Source organism: Schistocerca americana, chromosome 5, assembly GCF_021461395.2.
Source record: "Schistocerca americana isolate TAMUIC-IGC-003095 chromosome 5, iqSchAmer2.1, whole genome shotgun sequence".
In the NCBI taxonomy this organism is placed as follows: Eukaryota; Metazoa; Arthropoda; class Insecta; order Orthoptera; family Acrididae; genus Schistocerca; species Schistocerca americana.
In genome coordinates, this window is record NC_060123.1 from 173,944,169 (window position 1) to 173,962,275 (window position 18,107).

The following is an 18,107-nucleotide window of genomic DNA, read 5'->3' on the forward strand; positions in this document are numbered from 1 at the left end:
AATCAGTGAGCTGTCTCAGGAGACGACAAATACTTCTACGAAGGTGCACTGATCACACTGCTGCTTCTGATAACACTTACGTCCGACCGATATCGTCAGCGCGGATACTCGTGTAGCTGTTTACAGAAATGTATTACTCACAGTTTGATACAACAGTGTTTCTGCATTCCATTACCTTTGTTTCATTTTTGTTGTTGTTCATGTCATAACCTCTTTCCAAGACGCTATCCCACTCAGCTACTCTTCGGTTTCCTTTTCCTGTTCTCACAGTATTGTAAGCCTTCGGCAAACCCCAAAGTTTTCACTTTTTCTCCCTGAACTTTAATTCACTTTCCAAATTTCTCCTTGTGTCTCTTACTGCTTACTCAATGTAGAGATCAAATAACATTGAGGATAGGCTACAATCCTGTCTCACTTCGTAATCTGCTACTGCCTCCCTTTCATGTCCTTCGACTTATACATCTGTTACCTGGTTTCTGCACAAATTTTAGACAAGGTTTCGCTTCCTGTGTTTGATTCATGATAAATTTCATAATATGGATGAGCCAGCTTTATCAACAGTTAAAAATGCTAAAACGTATGTTAGTATTTTTCAATATTACTTAAGCTGTAGAGGTCAGTATTTCCTCGGGCTACCAATGTCACTCGAATCCAAATTGATCTTCTCAGAGACCAGATTCTGAAAGTCATTCCATTCTTCTGCAGATAATTCGTGACAGTATTTTGCAGCTATGATTTACTAAACTGATGCTTCGCTAAAACACAAACCTGTAAATGCCCGCCCCATTTGGTATAGAGATTATTTCATTCTTGGGCATTACGCTTGTCTCTCGTTTCCCTCATACCAGCTAGAACAGTTTTTTCATGTTTCTACTTCCCAAAGATCCTATTAATACTCAAGTGCTCTAAGCTGCTTTGTTTTGCCTTGAACAGTTAATTGCAACCCAGAAATTTTCTCAAGAGCGTTTCATCCTCATCCACTTTTCTTCATTCTCCATAGTTTCTCTCCTTTAAATAGTCTAATGTTCCAGCTCCGAGACTTCATTCCTCTGCTTACAAGGCAAACTCCACATCGTAACCTCCTCAGATTTAGTGCTAAAATGGCCAGTTGGACAGTCCGCCAGAAACTGAACACAGATCAAGCTTGAAAACAGGAAAAGGGAGTAGTGAACTGTAGAAAAAAAATGAGCAAAATAGAATCAGTCAACGGTCCACATTTAATATGTGCAGTATCAAGTAGCATTAATAACTGCCGGCCGTTGTGGCCGAGCGGTTCTAAGCGCTTCAGTCCGGAACCGAGCGACTGCAACGGTCGCAGGTTCGAATCCTGCCTCGGGCATGGATGTGTGTGATGTCCTTAGGTTGGATAGGTTTAAGTAGGTCTAAGTTCTAGGGGACTGATAAGCTCAGATGTCAAGTCCCATAGTACTCAGAGCCATTTGACCCATTAATAACTGTCTTGTTATTGTGTGTTCACGGTGTCAGATTACGACGGGGGGAGATCCGGGTTCTAATGTCCCTCGTACCCCACATTTTTCTTTCTCACAAAATTATGAGGTGTCCGTCCGGCTAGTGACGTGCCTGTTCGCTGTTTTCAAGTTTGTGTACGTGCCGTCGTGTACTGTCCGTTTGAAACAGCGACGTGTAACGAGGAGACCGCTAGACGTACGTACCTCATTTCTTCTACGCAGGTACCACACAAGTCTCTTGCGCTCCGTTTTGGACGTTTCGACTCATGAATTCCTTCTTTGTAACATAGATCACAGCCGTTTACTTGTTGTTTCTATTTCTTTGCGAGGTCTATGCGCCATTTCACCTGCTCTCACAATCACATTTACTAACGATGCAAATATATTCTTACTACATGACTCATATTCTGTGATGAATACTAATAGCAGACGTTACGCCGCAGAAACTTCTCACAGAAATGTAAACAACAAATAAACGGGTTGAACTATGTTACAACGAAGGTATTCAACATTCGAAACTTCCTAAACCGGACGCTAGAGGCATAACTAGACCACGGATTTGTAGGTCGTAAAAAAGTGTGTTTTAGGCACCTAAAATGGGCTCCTTCAGAAGTTCATTTAGGCTATATAAAACCTAAAATAGGCTCTAATAAAAATGATGCAGAGAAAATAAAAATAAATTAAAATACACAGTGTTGACAGTATGAACATCTTATTGGTCATTAAAACAAGGAGAATGAATATTTACACAGTTACAGAGCACAGCAATCTACAACATTAATGCTAAACATAACTCCAAATATTTTTGAGTTCCTGCATGATAAAGATCTCCATAAAAAGATGTTGCAATGATTTAATTAATACATTCGTAGTTTCACATATTCTGACCATAGTTGGCTTCACAATAAATAACCAAAATCTTTTCTAGGTTTTCAAGTAAAAACTGTGGCGCTTGTCAGTCAGAATCAATTTATACGCTGAAAAAGAACGTTCTACATCAACAGATGTGACAGGGGCGTACTTCATTTTCGGCACATGTTGGACAGGAATGCTGCAGTCAGGAGTGCTGGATTTTCCACTAAGAATGTCGGCAGCTGCACCCAACTCCTTCAGGCCAGTGTTCTTCTGCAAAACTGTTTGCATTTTTGCCCGTACTTTTTCCCCTACTTCACCTGGCGCTTCTTTAATTTTCATTTTGACTTCTTCAAGCAAAGAAATATTGTCGTGGATAGGTCTACCTGAGCCTTCTAATTGTGAAATTATTCTTGCCATAAATGTGTAGTGGGCCCTAATGTAAGATAAGACCCGTTTTAAAGAAGAATCTTTGAGTAACTCCATTGCTGCAGTTACGGATGCAGCATCCTCCGGTATATTTTCAACCACCTTCTGGACAGTTGAGAGATGCATACTATAGTATTCTGCTGCTATCAGCCACGTGCCCCAGCGGGTGACAACAGGCTCTGGCGGCAATGAGACATCTGGAAGCTGTTCTTTGAATGCCTGTATTCTTGATGGTGACTTAACAAAAATTTTCTTCACCATAGATATTACTTTATTTACTTTAGGAAGTTGTAGCCTTACTTGCTCTGCTATGCGGTTGATCTCATGCACTACACAAGTTACGTGCAGCATCAATTGGTAGAATATTTTTAATAGTTGAAACGCTGCTATCATACACTCCTGGAAATTGAAATAAGAACACCGTGAATTCACTGTCCCAGGAAGGGGAAACTTTATTGACACATTCCTGGGGTCAGATACATCACATGATCACACTGACAGAACCACAGGCACATAGACACAGGCAACAGAGCATGCACAATGTCGGCACTAGTACAGTGTATATCCACCTTTCGCAGCAATGCAGGCTGCTATTCTCCCATGGAGACGATCGTAGAGATGCTGGATGTAGTCCTGTGGAACGGCTTGCCATGCCATTTCCACCTGGCGCCTCAGTTGGACCAGCGTTCGTGCTGGACGTGCAGACCGCGTGAGACGACGCTTCATCCAGTCCCAAACATGCTCAATGGGGGACAGATCCGGAGATCTTGCTGGCCAGGGTAGTTGACTTACACCTTCTAGAGCACGTTGGATGGCACGGGATACATGCGGACGTGCATTGTCCTGTTGGAACAGCAAGTTCCCTTGCCGGTCTACGAATGGTTAGAACGATGGGTTCGATGACGGTTTGGATGTACCGTGCACTATTCAGTGCCCCCTCGACGATCACCAGTGGTGTACGGCCAGTGTAGGAGATCGCTCCCCACACCATGATGCCGGGTGTTGGCGCTGTGTGCCTCGGTCGTATGCAGTCCTGATTGTGGCGCTCACCTGCACGGCGCCAAACACGCATACGACCATCATTGGCACCAAGGCAGAAGCGACTCTCATCGCTGAAGACGACACGTCTCCATTCGTCCCTCCATTCACGCCTGTCGCGACACCACTGGAGGCGGGCTGCACGATGTTGGGGCGTGAGCGGAAGACGGCCTAACGGTGTGCGGGACCGTAGCCCAGCTTCATGGAGACGGTTGCGAATGGTCCTCGCCGATACCGCAGGAGCAACAGTGTCCCTAATTTGCTGGGAAGTGGCGGTGCGGTCCCCTACGGCACTGCGTAGGATCCTACGGTCTTGGCGTGCATCCGTGTGTCGCTGCGGTCTGGTCCCAGGTCGACGGGCACGTGCACCTTCCGCCGACCACTGGCGACAACATCGATGTACTGTGGAGACCTCACGCCCCACGTGTTGAACAATTCGGCGGTACGTCCACCCGGCCTCCCGCATGCCCACTATACGCCCTCGCTCAAAGTCCGTCAACTGCACATACGGTTTACGTCCACGCTGTCGCGGCATGCTACCAGTGTTAAAGACTGCGATGGAGCTCCGTATGCCACGGCAAACTGGCTGACACTGACGGCGGCGGTGCACAAATGCTGCGCAGCTAGCGCCATTCGACGGCCAACACCGCGGTTCCTGGTGTGTCCGCTGTGCCGTGCGTGTGATCATTGCTTGTACAGCCCTCTCGCAGTGTCCGGAGCAAGTATGGTGGGTCTGACACACCGGTGTCAATGTGTTCTTTTTTCCATTTCCAGGAGTGTATATGCACCAGCATCAGTGACGGCCGGAAGCACCTTATTCTCATCCACTCCGTTTGGGTATAGCACCTTAAGCCCATTGTTCACAAACTGTGCTATTGTTTGTTGGTTAGTTTTTGCAAGCTGTTTTGAGTAAACCAAATGAGCCCTGGATGGAGCATCTGGATCTAGCTTGCCAATAATAAGGTTTGCAATGTAACGGCCAAGACTGTCAGTAGTTTCATCCACAGAAATCCATATACAAGATTCTCCAACATCATCTTGGATTCTGTGCAATGCGGCATTGTAAGCTGAATCCACATAATTCTTACGTAAAGTTGACTCTGCATGAATAGACTGATGGCAGTACTTCTGAAGAAAACCTCTGAAAATATGGTTTTCTAGTTTCCGAAACGGGATGTTTGCTGCCACAAGTGCATGACACAAATCACTGCAGAACTCGTTTTTTTCCGGAGAATTCATCAGATTTATCTGTTAAAAGAGTTTGTTTCAATTTTGACTTTCGTTCAACATTAGCTTTATGTGTGATTCCATCTGCATACTGAGTTAAGTGAGATTTCTTAAGACTCGAAACCTAATACGAGAGAAAAGGGAAATGCAATTTAGAATCACATATAAAGAGTATTTCGTATTAATAAAGGATAGCGATAAAAAAGAATCCTAAGTGACAGGAAAATAAGAAGTCCAAGAAAAACATCAACTAACCTCCTTGTTGCATGCTTGGCAGAAAATAATTTTCCCATCTGTTGCATAATGCAGAAAATCTTGCAGCCACTGCCTTATATGAGTAGACTTTGAACTAGCTGTTTTCGGCATGGCGTAGTATTCTCACACAGAAACTAGAATTTATTTTGCACTTAGAACGTCAGTAACACGTAACACGTCGGTCGCTACACAATGTACTGATTTGTTTTCGCTGGGAAAAAGTGAACGATTACTTTTTTTTTCTTTTTACTGTGGTGCACGGGAGTGGTAGGGGAAGTACCGTACTCGTTGCTGGACATACGACACCTGACAGATGGCCGCCCCTTCTGAACAAGCGAATGGAATCTACAGGTGCTTCAGATGAAAACATCTCACTAGTGGCAAATTATTTTTCGAACCGGAAAATTCACGTGTAATACCTTTCACGAAACAGAGTAGTTTGATAGGACTGCCTGTAGACAGCAGCGAGAAAATGCGCGAAGGGCAGTAATTTAGCTATAGAGGGCGTCTACGATTAACATTGTGATTTTTTAATCCGTGCTCAGCTTAAGGCCTATGAAACCGTTTCTTTGCGAAAATACACAGCTGGCCAGAACCCTACGAACGACAACTTTCAAATATAACATTTAGTAATCCCACGTTCGATTCTAATGTGTAACTCAAATCTTTGACCGGTTCCCATTCGCTCGCCGAAGTTAAGCACTGTCGCGCTCGGAGCGTACTTGGATGGATGACCATTCAACCGTGCCGAGTGCTTACTGATAGTAAGGCAAGCAAAGGAATTGTAAACAGTCTAACGATCTTCGCCTTCGACGAGACGTAAAGCCCTAAGTTTACTTCCTTTTTCTAACCTTTGAAAACACAAGAACTCTATGTCAGATTAACAAAATAGGCACTTTTTAGGATTTTGATGGCGAAATAGGCAAAATTAGGCGTCAACGTCGAAATACGCAATTTTAGGTCCTATAGACCTAACGGTATTCAGTTTAGTTAGTCATGAAACGCATAAGTACCAACTTATATGCAAATTGGAGCTTAGGAAAAAAAAAACAGTTTTAACCTAAAGATTCGTGACCTATTTTTTTACATATGAATAATAAAACACCTATAAGGAGTATTTGGTATTGACAGGGATAGCGATATAAGAAAATAAAAAAAGAGCAAAATGTTAGGCAAAACGAAGCACGAGCGCATATCAACTAGCCACCTTGCTGCAAATGTGTGCTAGCATGGTTAAATTCTTACAGTTTTTGCATCACACCGACTAACCTTTCCATAAACGCCAAAGGCATCTCGTCGACCTATTGAAACGAATCATCAATTACTCCGTGTAAATATGCCATCTGTTGGGCATGTGATTATTTCGTGAGAGTTCCTGTTAAATAGGTGTTCTACCATTAATATAGTGCCACGCCGTCCGTCTGTCCATGAAATGTCCAACCATCGATACATGGAAGAACTATCAAAAGCATCAGAAAACAGTTCACAACTCGCTTGACTGATCGTGGTGTTGCGTGTGAAGGAACGAGAGAGCTGCAGTCCCATTCACCCTCTGACCCCTACGTAAGTTCCGATGTAGCACAACTGCTACAGTTTTTGCACCGTTTATATTCCCTCGTAACTGTTCTGTGTTGTCCAGGTAAATCTGTTGTAGAGCTTTTAAAGAAATGTGCCTCAGTATTAACCAAAGCTATTGTAAGTCACAGAAGATAAAATTTCTATTATCGAAAACACTGTTTCCCTTCAATCTTTGCCGATGACCAGAAACCTAAAAGTTTCATCTGAAGATTGAGCGAAGCTTCAGAAATGTGCTGTGAATTAAACACACAAAATATAGCGAGAGGTTTGATGGATATAAAGAAAAATAATGACATACGAGCTGATCTGAATATGCAAAATAGCATTTACATAATAAAACAAAATCACTTAACATGGAAAAGAACGTACAGATCGTATGCAATATGCAAGAATCACTGAAGCTATAAAACTTTACCAGTATAAGTCAATCATTATCCGCAAAGTAGTTATAAAATTTTACTGTCATCAAATAGGAAACTTCATTTTTCGACAGTCTCCTTCCGTTTCATCGCACTTGGTCCATCGTTGTACAAGCTTCGTGATGCACTCATAAAAGAAGGTTCTCGGTTTAGTTGCGAGCCAGGAATGCACCGCTTCTTTCACTGCTTCGTCCGAGGCAAATCGAAGGCCCCTTAATGCCTGTTCAAGTGGACCAAACAAGTGATAGACGGGGCAAGATCGGGACTATATGGAGGATGATCCAGTACTTCAAATTAGAGTTTCTGGAGCGTTTCAACAGAGTGGGCAGCAGTATGCATTGTCGTGCAACAACACAACACCTTTTGACAGCAATTCTCGACGTTTGCTTCAAATTGCAGGCTTTAGCTTGGCAGTACGCATCTCACTGTAACGTACACTGTTTATTGTTGTGCCCCTTTCCCCATAATGTTCCAGTACTGGACCTTGTGCGTCCCAAAAAACCGTAAGCATCAGTTTTTCTGCGGACGGTTGGATCTTGAACTTTTTCTTGCAAGGCGAATGTGGATGATTCCATTCCATACTCTGCCGATTACTCTCCGGCTCCTAATGCTAGATCCATGTTTCGTCACCAGTAATGATCCTGTCTAAGAAGTTGCCGCCTTCGTTACCATAGCGATCCAAATGTTTTTTGCAGATGTCCAAGCGCGTTTGTTTATGTAACTGTGTGAGTTGTTTTGGGACCCATCTTTGGCTCTGAGCACTATAGGACTTAACATCTGAGGTCATCAGTCCCCTAGAACTTAAAACTACTTAAACCTAATTAACCTACGGACGTCACACACATCCATGCCCGAGGCAGGATTCGAACCTGCGACCGTAGAAGTCGCGCGGCTCCTGACTGAAGCGCCTAGAACCGCTCGGCCACACAGTCGGCAGACCCATCTTTCACAAACTTTATGAAACCAAATTCCGTTGTGAATGATTTCGTAGGCAGAACCGTGAATAATTTGAAGACAATGTGCAACTTCATCAATAGTTAAATATCTGTCTAAGAGAATCATTTCACGTGAACGGTCAATGGTTTCTTCATTTGTGGCGGCAAACGGTCGTCCGGGTCCTTTACCGTGCGTAACACTTGTGCGGCCATTTTGGAATTCGTACACACTCCGTTGTCGCAAAACACTGTTCCCGTACTGTACCGAAGGTCTTCGGTGATTTTCGGCCCCTGATACGCCTTCCGACCACAAAAAACGGATCACCGAACGTTACTCTTCTTTGGTGTGAATAGACAGCGGAGCAGCCATGACTAACAGCACGGCAGCGATAACGAAACTAGCCTAGCAGCTTGAAAATTGGAAAGATGTAACAACAAATAAACAAAGCATGCGCCATCAACGTAAAGCGACATTACTACCAAGATAAACAAAAATATAACTAAATTGCGGATAGTAACCGACTTACCCTCGTATATACCAAGAGGAAAGAGAGATGGCGTGATCAATTTTGAAGGCCCAGTACTTGATGTAGATGATGATGATTTTCGTTCAAGAGTAACTACAGTTCTGTTAAAGGCAGTTACCTTTTGATTAACCTTTTGTTTCATTTAAGAATAAATTTAATTGAGTTAAAGCCAGATAACTTTTTGTTACTCTTTGTGCAACTTTACAGTAAATACGAGGGAGAATTGGAAAATACGAGGTGCATTCGAGTTCTAAGGCCTCCGATTTCTTTTCTCCAGACTGGAAAGAGATAGAAACATGCGCATTGTTTTAAAATGGGGCCGCGTTAATTGTCAATACGTCCCAGAGATGGCAGCACCGTACGGCAGATGGAATTTTACCGCCAGCGGCGAGAATGAGAACTGTTTTAAATACTTAAAATGGCGACGTTTTCCTTACTTGAACAGCGTGCAAACATTCGTTTTCTGAATTTGCGTGGTGTGGAACTAATTGAAATTCATCGACAGTTGAAGGAGACATGTGGTGATGGAGTTATGGACGTGTCAAAAGTGTGTTCGTGGGTGCGACAGTTTAATGAAGGCAGAACATTGTGTGACAACAAACCGAAACAACCTCAGGCTCTCACAAGCCGGTCTGACGACATAATCGAGAAAGTGGAGAGAATTGTTTTGGGTGGTGGTGGTGGTGGTTAGTGTTTAACGTCCCGTCGACAACGAGGTCATTAGAGCTGGAGCGCAAGCTCGGGTTACGGAAGGATTGGGAAGGAAATCGGCCGTGCCCTTTCAAAGGAACCATCCCGGCATTTGCCTGAAACGATTTAGGGAAATCACAGAAAACCTAAATCAGGATGGCCTGAGACGGGATTGAACCATCGTCCTCCCGAATGCGAGTCCAAATTGTTTTGGGGGATCGCCGAATGACTGTTGAACAGATCGCCTCCAGAGTTGGCATTTCTGTGGGTTCTGTGCACACAATCCTGCATGACGACCTGAAAATGCGAAAAGTGTCATCCAGGTGGGTGCCACGAATGCTGACGGACGACCACATGGCTGCCTGTGTGGCATGTTGCCATGCAATGTTGACGCGCAACGACAGCATGAATGGGACTTTCTTTTCGTTGGTTGTGACAATGGATGAGACGTGGATGCCATTTTTCAATCCAGAAACAAAGCGCCAGTCAGCTCAATGGAAGCACACAGATTCACCGCCACCAAAAAAATTTCGGGTAACCGCCAGTGCTGAATAAATGATTGTGTCCATGTTCTGGGACAGCGAGGGCGTAATCCTTACCCATTGCGTTCCAAAGGACACTACGGTAACAGGTGCATCCTACGAAAATGTTTTGAAGAACAAATTCCTTCCTGTACTGCAACAAAAACGTCCGGGAAGGGCTGCGCGCATGCTGTTTCACCAAGACAACGCACCCGCACATCGAGCTAAGGTTACGCAACAGTTTCTTCGTGATAACTTTGAAGTGATTCCTCATGCTCCCTACACACCTGACCTGGCTCCTAGTGACTTTTGGCTTTTTCCAACAATGAAAGACACTCTCCGTGGCCGCACATTCACCAGCCGTACTGCTATTGCCTCAGCGATTTTCCAGTGGTCAAAAAAGACTCCTGCAGAAGCCTTCGCCGCTGCCATGGAATCATGGCGTCAGCGTTGTGAAAAATGTGTACGTCTGCAGGGCGATTACGTCGAGAAGTAACGCCAGTTTCATCGATTTCGGGTGAGTAGTTAATTAGAAAAAAAATCGGAGGCCATAGAACTTGAATGCACCTCGTATGTTTCCCCTATCTACTGTGGGCAGAGTTGTGTGGTATGGCTGACGACACGGCAGGTGGACGCGCACGTGCAAGAAAACGATACACCACTGGGTAGAGGTCGACAGTGATCTAGCAGATGGCGCTGTCGCAGTGCCTGCGCAAAGCAGAGGCCAGCCGCTCAGTCTCTTCCCGCAGCTATGGAGAGAAGGTGCGTTTTGGAGTCGTGGTCACAGGCGGAAGTGAGAGCTGTTATCCGCTATGAATGGGCACGTGGAGTATCAGGCACATAAATTCGTAACCGCCTTATCGAGGTGTATGGGTCAGGTGTAATGTCGAGGCAAATGGTGCGAAGATGGTGCCAGCAATTCAGTGCAGGACATACCGAGACCTGGACGGACGCTGTTGGATGACACTGCGAGACCACACACGGCAGCGGGAACGCAAAACCATATTGCAACTCTTGGTTGGGAGCGCCTACACCATCCGCCTTACAGTCCGGATCTGGCATCAAGTGACTTCCATCTGTTTCCTGCTTTGAAGAAGACTCTCGGTGGAAGGCGCTTTGGCAGTAATGCTGACGTCAAACAAGCCGTTCAACGCTTCTTCCTTACGCTACGCCCTGATTTTTTCCTGGAAGGCTTTTTGAAGCTTATAAAGCAGCATGACAAATGTCTCAATGTACTTGGAAATTATGTAGAAAAATAAAGATAGATCTTATATTTAATGTCTCATTCTCTTATTTTCCTGTCACACAACTCTGACCACAGTCAACAGGGGAAACTTATTTTCCAACTCCCATTCGTAAAATTCTCATAAACGCCGATTTGTCTTCTATTGGAAGATCTTTAACTTGTACAGCATCCTTGGTTAGGCGACACAAAAATAGAAATACAGTGTAACCCATTGTACTAACAAGTTGTGATTTGCTGCGTCCTTTGAGTACAATGGGCAGATCTTACGATAGGACATTGATGTTTCGCATGCTGCAGTATCAAGTAGCTTGAGCTCACACGCGGGCACCACTTATTACACTGTCCAACCACATTATTTTGACCACCTGTCAAAAGCCTGAATAACCATCCTTTGCAGCGCGTAAGGGCAGGAAGAGAGCCAACGATTTCTGGAAGTACAGACAGGGATGTGAAGCCGTGTCGACTTCGGTGCCGTGGTCAGCTGCATTAGGTTTCTCGGTTGAGGTTCCACGGCGTGAACAGCCCGATCGAGTTGGTCCCGGAGATACTCGATTGGGTTTTAATCAGGGGAGTACTGTGTATTCATTCTGGTCCTCTTAGAACCAGGAGCTGCGTGTCGCGTTGCATTGTCCTGCTAGTAGATGCCATCGTGCCGAAGAAAAACCATACTGCATATAGTGGTGGGCATGGTCCCCAAGGAAAGGTGTATACTTGTGTCGGAGCATTGTGCCTTCCAGAATGACGAGATGACACAGGGAGTACCACGAAAACATTCCCCAGGCCGTAACGCTCCCTCATCCGGCCTGAACCCTCCCGACTATTGTAGTAGAACCGTACACGCAAACGGCCACGTGTCCGATGGTGCATAAAACGTGATTCGTCTAACAGAGGCCACCTGTCGCCACTCAGTGGACGTAAACTTACGGTCGTGGCGGGGAAATTCCAGCCTTCGTCGCCGATGAACAGAATTCGTCATGGGTGGATGAACCAGGCGCTCGCTGCAGACCCCCCCCCCCCCCCCCCACACACACACACACGCAGCAGTGGTCGTCGAGGGGACACTGTTGGTAGCTTCGTAGTTCGTATTTCGTACTGGTGGTCAGTTTGCTGCCCTAGGCGAGAACTGAAAAATAACGTCCCCTATTTTTTATTGCCATCGCTCTCCTCGATATCCCCCGCCACCATCCCCGACGGCCTGCACCGTCACCAATACCCAACGCAACAACAATGCAAGTCTCCTATTTTAATCATTAAACTAAAGTTACCAGACGTCCTCTTTTTCTGATAACTGTTCTCAATTTTCATACATTGTCCTCAATTCATTTAAAAGCAATTGAGGACAAGTGTCTTCAGTTTCTTATTCTATTTCTCCTCAATTTTTAAATTTCTCAAAAGACAAATAGGGAGAATGTGCTGAACTTTTTAAACTAGAACTCAAATATACCAGTGCGACCATATTTGACATCAGTTACTTATTTTATTTAATTGCAACAAATGGACTAATAGAGATGTGGAACCATTTTCTTGTACGAATGATTTTTCCTTGAATTTATAAACTACGCTATATGGGTAGACACGCCGAAGCATCGAAGTGCACCGCTGCAGGGCTTGACAGAGGAGAATCATGGTCATGTTCGTTTCCGCTTCGTATTCAGTAGCGGCTGCTTTACTTTTGAAATAGGTAGACGCAGTGTACTTAGTTTAGTCACAGTAAGTAAGGACTTGTATGTATTGTATTGTATGTTAACCGGGGACCTAGATACGACGGAGAGGCTCCGTCCCCGCCGCATTGGTCCGCAACACCAAGACGACTATCGCAGTCCACTTCACCCCTCCGCCGCCCCACACCGAACCCAGGGTTATTGTGCGGTTCGGCCCCCGGTGGACCCCCAGGGAACGTCTCACACCAGACGAGTGTAGCCCCTATGTTTGCGTGGTAGAGTAATGCTGGTGTACGCGTATGTGGAGAACTTGTTTGCGCAGCAATCGCCGACGTAGTGTAACTGAGGCGGAATAGGGGGAACCAGCCCGCATTCGCCGAGGCAGATGGAAAACCGCCTAAAAACCATCCACAGACTGGCCGATTCACCGGACCTCGACCCAAATCTGACGGGCGGATTCGTGCCGGGGACCAGGCGCTCCTTCCCGCCCGGAAAGCTGTGCGTTGGACCGCACGGCCAACCGGGTGGGCCAAGTGAGGACTTACTAAGCAATTGTCCCCTATGCTTTTGAAAACAATTCGGTGTTGTTCTTTTTCCTTTTTCTCTTAATTTGCTTCATTTTTCGCCGTTTGATTTGATATTAATTTCTTTCGCCTTTTGCCGGCCTAGGCGGCCGTCTAGTCTTGCCTAATGCTAGAAACGACCCCGGCTCTGTTTCCGCATTACGACGTCGACTGCACTGTTTTCCGTGTCCCCAGACACCCCTTAATTTCCCCTCCACTGCTAGTGCTGTCACATGCCGCCTGTAAGTGGTTGTTGTGCGTTGTCAACGACTATAGGCGGTGTTCACTAAGTGACCGGACTGCGTTTAAATTAAGACGATCCCCTTCAGGGTAAAAGGAGACATTCAGCGACAGTAGACTGATGAAAAATAAGCACGTGGCAGAAAGTAAAGAGTCTTGTCGATAACATCGCGCATTGCGGTGACGCTAATCGTGTAACGCACAGCGGAAGGAAAGGCTTTCACGGAGCAGTGATCCGCGGGCCGTGGCTTCCAGCGTGGCAGTGCCGTGCGTCCCGTGACCGGCAGCGCGCTGGTGACTCACCAGCACGAGGTGGCCCAGCACGCCGCATTCCCCGCGTGCCTCACACACACAGACACATTAGGCTGAAGGTCGCCGCCCGCAGTCCGCCAGCTGTTTCGCCCACACATCCGCCGCCACGTCGCGCTTCCTCCGTAACGCAGTTATGCTGCTGCTTTCATCACGCAGTAACTGTCCACTACTGCGCTGCAGCAGGACACCGACACGCAACGAGAATCCTGTCGTAACGCCAGAGATGTGTGTACTGCGGTGCCAGATGTCTTTGATTGGGAGCGGCGTATCCAGTTACTCTTACTACCTTTTGTAGTTTACTCTGAAATTTTCCGTTTCACTAGAAGTGGTGTAAAACGTTCCACATTCTCGATCACTGCGAACACACTCCTCCTCAAATTTTACTGTGTTGTCAGTACAGGCACCTTGAGGCTAGGATTGATCAAAATACCCGATACTTTCTTTCATTCGCTTACGCCATAGTCCCGCAGCGACCGCAGGGTCGGCGGGGTTACGATGAATTCGGCAATGTTAGTGTTAAGGATGGCCGGATGCCTTTCATGCCGCCACTCCGTACCCCCCCCCCCCCCCCCCCCCACCCCCAGGACGGAATCAGAGTAACCCCAACTGGCTGCGTACAGTGTAAATCGTAAAATAGTGTGGGCGTGTTGCAAATGTCTGCCACATGTGTAACTGATGCGGAACGTGGGGACCAGCCCGGTATTCACCTAGCGGGATGTGGAAACCCGCCTAAAAACCACATCCAGGCTGGCTGGCACACCGGCCCTCGTCGTTAATCCGCCGGGCGGATTCGATCCGGGGCCGGCGCGCCTACCCGACACGGTAGCTCAGCGTGTTCGGTCAGAGGGTTAGATGCCCTCTGTAATAAAAAAACTGAGTTAATCGATCAACAACGAACTTACACGGATGTCTTACGACGTCCGCCCCAAGCAGATGCAACGAATAAGAGCGAACAAAATGAGATATGAGATTTTAAAAAAGTCCAGGAAGCAGTGCGTTAGCGCTCTCGGATACCCTGGCGGGTGATCAAAATACCCGATACGTCGAGGACTAACTCCTTTTCTACATGGATTGCATGTGACAAGAACGAATCTTTCACTCTGCAGCGGAGTGTACGCTGTTTTGTAATATCCTGGCAAAGAGTAACTGTGTACTGCACAGCTATTCGAACCCGGAAGAGTGCCTTTCGCGGGCAGTTACTTACCGGCAGAGCAATCCAGGTCCGCCATCGCAGCTTCACTTCACGTCTCTCCTAACATCCAAACTTCACGGAAGTCGTCCTGCACACCTCATCCTACTAGCACTCGTGGAAGGAACAATGTTGCAGGGAAATGGAACAGCCACAGAATAGCCGACTGTTTCCAATGCAACACAAAGTTACGGGTTCAATCCTGCTTACCAACATAGTGTCAATCTGCAAATGACGTGTTAAAACGGTGAGCCAGCTCGAGACGCAGACCTGGCCGCCTTCCTTTCACGGGGCAGCACTGCCCCTTTCCAGTGTCTCACAGTCTTCTTTCCGTGTACCACTTACGACGACTGACGGAAGAAATATTACCAAAATTTTCAAAATTGGAATTTTTGTGGCGTTGTAAGATCTCGTCTAACACTCTTGCTAGACACTCTTATAATACAGTAAGAGAAAATTAGCAAAAATAAAGAGATCAAAAAGGAAGTACCTAATTAAGTCTAAAAGGTAGTTTCCATTGAAATACTTGACCTTCGTAGATGCTCATTGTGGTTTCCTACATTGTATGTCCTACATATGAAACATTTGCAGTATATGTTCTCAGGTACGACGACGTTCCTACATTATCATAAAATTTAAGCAAAAATCTTGGAATTAGGCCATCTTTCAGAAAAAAGTATGTCATATGATCTGTAGTGTCCGCGTGGAATAAACTACTCAATATACGAATCAATTGTCGTTGAATTTCTGTCTTTATACGTTTCCACATAAAACGTTAATTAGGCTTTGATCTTATTCAAACTCCAATTATACAGATACTAAAATGTTAATCAGTATTTTCACCAAAGTTGCTTGATTCTGTCTCTGCCTCTCTCTCTCTCTCTCTCTCTACATGTGCCTACGTGGAGAGAAATAGTTGACAACTGTCTTTTTTTTTTTTAGACGTCTGTCTCCCAGAGCATATGCAGACTGACAATTACAGGTACATAGGATATCCTTCTTCAACACAGAGCCGGCCGAAGTGGCCGTGCGGTTCTAGGCGCTGCAGTCTGGAACCGCGAGACCGCTACGGTCGCAGGTTCGAATCCTGCCTCGGGCATGGATGTGTGTGATGTCCTTAGGTTAGTTAGGTTTAACTAGTTCTAAGTTCTAGGGGACTAATGACCTCAGCAGTTGAGTCCCATAGTGCTCAGAGCCATTTGAGCCATTCGATATAGAAAATTACAAATGATTGTGAGCGTATTAGTTGTAGAATAACTATGAAATGAATTTACCTTAGGTTTAACGTCTTCTCATAAGTATTTAGAGTTTAAACAATATGGTTTACATCAGTGCCTTCGTTACTGACTTAAAAGTGTAATATTTATGCAAATTTGTGTACAATAACGGCCGTAAAAAGCAATGGCGTATATCGTGCTGTCCTTCTCGATGCCTATGTCAGAAGAGAGTGAAGACAGAGGACGAGCAGTCTGAACATATAGTAACATGCGAGAGACGAAATCCTAGCAGCGATAAGCTAAAAACTGTCTTGCTCTCTCCTGAAGTTCAAAGTTCCTGAACGTAAATAAAATTAATATTCCATAAAAATAATCAATGGCACTGTTCTGATATTACAGGTATACATTGAAAGGTATTGTTCAACTGTAAGGCATTTGGCACGTAATATTACACAAACTGTATTATTAGAATATGTTCTAGGACGCGCGGGATTAGCCGAGCGGTCTTGGGTGCTGCAGTCATGGACTGGGCGGCTGGTCCCGGCGGAGGTACGAGTCCTCCCTCGGGCAAGGGTGTGTGCGTGTTTGTCCTTAGGATAATTTAGGTTAAGTACTGTGTAAGCTTAGGGACTGATGACTCCTGAAGTCCCATAATATTTCACACACATTTGAACATTTTGAATATGTTCTAAAATCTGACATACACTTTAGAAATTACCTAAACTAGTTAGTACGATACAGTTATTCTTAGCTGCCATTCACGTTTGTAAGCAACTTGGTATGTCCTTTATTTGTCAGGTTACCAAATACATTGAAAGCTCCCAGAATGAAATTTTCACTCAGCAGCGGAGTGTGCGCTGATATGAAACTTCCTGGCAGATTAAAACTGTGTGCCGGACCGAGACTCGAACTCGGGACCTTTGCCTTTCCCGGGCAAGTGCTCTACCAACTGAGCTACCCAAACACGACTCACGACGCTTCCTCACAGCTTTACTTCCGTCAGTACCTCATCTCCTTCCTTCCAAACTTTCCAGAATCTCTCCTGCGAACCATGCAGGACTAGCACTCTTGAAAGAAAGGATATTGCGGAAACATGGCCTAGCCACAGCCTAGGGGACGTTTCCAGAATGCGATTTGCACTTGCCCGCGAAAGGCAAAGGTCCCGAGTTCCAGTCTTGGTCCGGCACAAAGTTTTAATCTGCCAGGAAGTTTCACATTGAAAGTTTATTCGAATGTTGACAAAGAATTTGAGGATATCTACAATAGTCGTCAGGAGCGTCAGACGGGCTGTGATCCGTCTCCCAAATGCATGTCAAGTTCCCTGCGGGATTGAGATCCGGACGCCCCTCTGATAATTCCATGAGATGGCTATACTCAGCTGCAACAAATTCCACCTCAGAGTAGTTTGGTGTGGACCGATATTATGACCGTGAAGAAAAGATCTGGATCATGTGCACATCTGAAAAGTCGTACGTGTGATTACAGTGTCACGTCTCTGTTTTTCCGAGTGTTAACTACGCGGCTACGACCACCAACAAAGCACTCCTAACGAATTTGGAGACTACTCACATGAAGAACTCCCCACTGCCAAGCTGGTCTCTTCCCGTCACGTTTCTGTGATGGTACGGAAACAACTTTTGTTCCAGGAAAAGTATGACTGGACTGAATCAGGAAACTCAGTCGAGACTGATCTATTGAAGACATCACTCCAGATGTTACTTTTCGGTGTCTCTGACATA

At 45.6% G+C, this 18,107-nt stretch overlaps 1 non-coding gene across 1 annotated transcript; it reads right to left on the reverse strand.

Moving 5' to 3' along the window:
* Positions 1-17,257: 17,257 nt before the first annotated feature.
* Trnas-gga lies at positions 17,258-17,332 on the reverse strand. Its single transcript has one exon. It is a non-coding gene; the product is annotated as a tRNA-Ser (tRNA).
* Positions 17,333-18,107: the final 775 nt, after the last annotated feature.